General features: G+C 37.4%; 1 long non-coding RNA gene across 1 annotated transcript; it reads right to left on the minus strand.

The window, feature by feature from the left end:
* Positions 1-407: 407 nt before the first annotated feature.
* On the minus strand, positions 408-1,302 carry LOC142539127 (uncharacterized). Its single transcript, XR_012818828.1, has 3 exons — positions 1,133-1,302; positions 985-1,017; positions 408-504 (listed from the first exon to the last, which is right to left on the minus strand). It is a non-coding gene; the product is annotated as an uncharacterized LOC142539127 (long non-coding RNA).
* Between the last annotated feature and the right edge of the window lie 2,998 nt (positions 1,303-4,300).

Raw genomic sequence — 4,300 nt, forward strand, 5'->3', positions numbered from 1 at the left:
ATAATGTTGACACGGTTCCTACGTCTCCTTTCATCATTATCTAGGTGACATGATCTCTACGACTATGTTCTCAGCTAGCCTCATCGTCACCATAACGGCCATGTCCCATACACTCCGTGACTGCTTCCATCTACTGACATCTGAAATGAAACCAAAATCAAACTCTAAATCATCAAAACAGAATTACTAATATCCCAAAAATCTTTGCAAGCTCTGATACCACCAAATATAGCGCCCTTACCCGAGCCACTACTAAACAGAATAATAAACATCGAACATTAAACTTACTAACAACAATTAAACAGCGGAAACCAAATACTTAATCATCTTACAACCCAAACAAAAACAGAACAATAACAGCAGTCTTAAAGATTAATACAACCATATTAACTTAATTCTGAACGAGAAAACGATAAACCACAAAACAAACCTCCACTGGATGACCAATGAAAACCCAACTGCTCTAGCCACTGCCCTGACCATCCGAACCGTCCAACCTAAGACCTGCCCAGTGGAATGAGGTGTCGAAGATGAAAACAAGGGCGTGAGCGACAATCTCCCAATACGTGAATGTACGAGCATAAAAACTGATATGTTGCATGCGAAAATGCAATATTCTCGGATATCAAGGATCAAGTCAAGAATCTCATGCTCAGTCCAGAGGCGCCTGAGTGTGGTCTCTGATCTGCCCTAGGCATGTTATGGCTCCCACACTCATCATCAAGACATGAACTTACAATGTCTAGGTCATCAGAGCCCGCGAGTCCCATCGGACACTATAGCTCTCGATGCCCCATCGTCCACAATACAGAATATGGCTGAGCGGCCCCAATAAATGAGGTATATCTCAAAAGATACCATGCTCAACATGATATGTCATGTATAATATTCCAAAGCAGTAAAACATGTATCATGCAAAAGATAAATATGTAACATATAAGTGTGTATACTACGCTTGGATATCTCCATCAGTACATCACGTACCTCACTAAAACAATCTGACAGAAAGCTCTGAACCTAGACAATACAAACATAATGAAATCACTATCAAATCAAATCCTGAATTACCAAAAATGCTACAAAGTTCTCCCTAATGATCCTTAAATCACTATTTAAAGCTTTAGGATTATACATGCATCCGTCGTCAGCCCGCTGATGATGTCTCGATCTCAGTTCACCGACCCCTCCTCGAGTCGACACTAGCTCCGAAACTTCCCGACACCAAAGTGACCTAGAAACTGGCTAGAAAACCTAAGTTATATGGCTAGAAATCTCTCTGAAGGAAATGGTGTAGGAAACAAAAGAAATATAGGCTGCATTCGGACTAGTTCAGAAAATCTGAATCAATCTTTTCTGCCACATGTAGGAATCTCATTTGTCTAATTAGATTTCTCGGGATAATGTAATCTGAAGTAGATCGGGTTATCCATTTAATATTCGGTAGATTCCAACAGCTTGATCCCGAATTATCAATTCTTTAATAATGTTTAATTAACAAACCTTTTGTAACGTCCCGAAAATTTGAAGGTCCACGTGAACCACATGCATGCAAGTTATTAAATTTCTTTGATATTTTATTTAATTGAGTTAAAGCATTAAAAGCATGTTTATTTCATTAAGTTGAGTTTTAATTCATTGTTTATTTAAATTTCATGCATTAGAATTTTTAAGTTGCATTTCACGCTCGAACGAGGAACAGAGTCTAGGAATTATCAGGAAAATTATTTTTATTACATTATTAATTTTTATTAATTAATATAAGATGTTTTAAAGGTATTTTTAAAGAAACGGGCTTTTTTGGGTATTTTTACCCCGCAGAGCATATTTTTCAGCGGAACTTAAATTTTATCGAATCGGAGGAATTTTTGAAAGTTCAGGCAATAATTTTAAAAACTTTCTAAAACGAAATATTTTTCGGGATTGTGCTTGTGCTTGATGGGCCTATTTTTAAGCTTAGTGGGCTCGAAACTCTTTTAAACTTTCTAGATAATATTTAAGGCCCATTAACATGTAATGTCCTATTTAATTACCACTAAGCTAACCTAAACCTACCCTAAGCATAATCAGGCATCAACCCCTTCTCCAACAACTCCATTCACGTGGGTTTCAGCAGATTTTCACGTAAAGAAAACAGCTTCCATCGGCCAAGCATTTTTCTTGCAAGAAAATTCCTCTGACGCTTCCCTGACGCTTGTTTCTCCGACGTTCTTGCGTAAATTACTTCAAGGCATGCTTGTATCATCTTTCTCTCTTCATTCACGCCCATAATATGCTGTTATATATTATATTTTATGGAGGAAACGTGGGTTTTAACTGTGTCTTCATTCTTTGCAAGTTTTACATGAAATATTGCATTTAAATGTTGGTAACTCACGTTTTTTGTTGTGGCTGTGCAAGGGGCTGTAGGCTGCTGTATTTATGTCTTTTTAAGAGCTGGAATTGTTGAGATCAAAGGGGTTTAGGTGCTGGACTTGGGTGTGGAATGTGTCATGGTAGGGCGCGATCGTATTTCTTGAATATGGAATCGGTGTGGCTAGATCGGGTTTAAAGAAAGGTACCAGATGTAGGGGAGTTAAACCAGCCATGGTGCAGACCCTAAGGGGTACGAGAATTGGTCTAGAATGTCTCAACATTCGCTGGTTACGATCTAGGGGCGGACCGAGGTGCTAGAGGCGAGTAGGGTGGAGTTTGTGGTTTGTTTTCCATTGATGCATGTATTGCTGTATGTATGGGCAGTAGCCGTGGGTTGCTTGGTCTAGTAGGGAGTCCCTAGGCTTGGTCTTGGTCTTAAGGTGCAATGGTTTGAGGCTAGACCAACTTAGAGTAGGCTGGAGTCGATGGTTAGATGGGTTAAGTCGAGGGTCGATAGATTATTTTTTTGTTGAAGTGTGTCTCAAAACTCGCCAGCCTCTGTTATTTCAAAATCTGCTACTTATTGGTTGGTTTTCTGGAAATGTATTCCACATATGATTTGTAACACTCTCTGTTATCTTCGATTCGATAGCAAATTTGTAATTTTCTGATTAGAAACGATGGAGATATGATTTTTATCGTAAAGTAGCTCAAGTTGTAGAATTTCTGGGTCTCAAAACCCGTTACCCTTGGTTATTTCAAATTCTGCGACTTATTGATTAGTTTTCTGGAAATGTGTTCAACATATGATTTGTAGCACTCTCTGTTATCTTTGATTCAATAGCAAATTCGTAATTTCTGATAAGAAATGAGAGAGATATGATTTTTATCGTAACATCGCTCAAGCTGGAAAATTTGTGCGCATACACTGGAGATTTCCAGCAACCTTTGGGCTTGTTTAGGCTAAAACCGGTCCAAGTTTTAAAATGAATCAGTAAAATTTTGAAACGGGCTCGAGTTTACGTCTAAGTAATACTTCTAAATATGTTTTGAGATGTTTTAAGGAGTTTGGTAAGCTTCGGGTCAAATTTTAGTGGTCAAGAGGTAAAACGATCATTTTGGGTTTTCAGCGGCAAAAAGGTCATTTTGCACCCGGGGTGAGATTTTAGTTCTGGCAGCGTCCTAAGCACATTTTATCATGTTTTAAATGGTTATGCATCACTTATATTATTTTTATGAAATTATGATAATTACATTTCATGCTTGGTTTAAATAAAAAGTTTCGTTTTTATACGTTGGTGGTATTTCGATTTTTACACGATTATGTTTACGTTGATTTTGGAGGATGTTGGTTATTTTTAAACTGCGCTACTTTTATTGACAAATAAATACGATTATTTTAAATGATATTTTGTAATTGCGAGCTTTAAAAAAAATTATTTCCGCACTTTTAAATCGGTAGACGTTTCACCTTTAATCATCTCTTAATTAATACTTCATTCAAAATAAGGATTCGATTCATTACAATACAAGAGGTCAGTGGGAGTGCAGCAACATTCTTGGTGATTTATGTTGATGAAATACTACTCATTCAAAATAATGTAGGGATGTTGCAGTCAATTAAATTACGGTTAGCTGGTAAGTTTTCCATGAAGAATACGAGTGAAGCATCAGATGTATTAGGAATACAGATCTATAGGTATAGATCAAAGAGGATGCTAGGGCTCACCCAATCCTCATATATTGATACCATACCGAGGAGATTCTCTATAGAGGAGTTTAAGAGAGGATATCTCCCAATGTCTCATGGTGTGAGTCTTTCTAATTTTATGTGCTCTATGACTGATTAAGAGATAGAAACCGTTATCCGTATTCCATATGCGTATGCTATAGGCGGTATTATGTATGATATGATATCTACTCGACCCGATGTTGCATATGCACTGAG

The sequence above is a fragment of the Primulina tabacum genome, chromosome 3 (assembly GCF_025594145.1).
Source record: "Primulina tabacum isolate GXHZ01 chromosome 3, ASM2559414v2, whole genome shotgun sequence".
Lineage (NCBI taxonomy): Eukaryota > Viridiplantae > Streptophyta > Magnoliopsida > Lamiales > Gesneriaceae > Primulina > Primulina tabacum.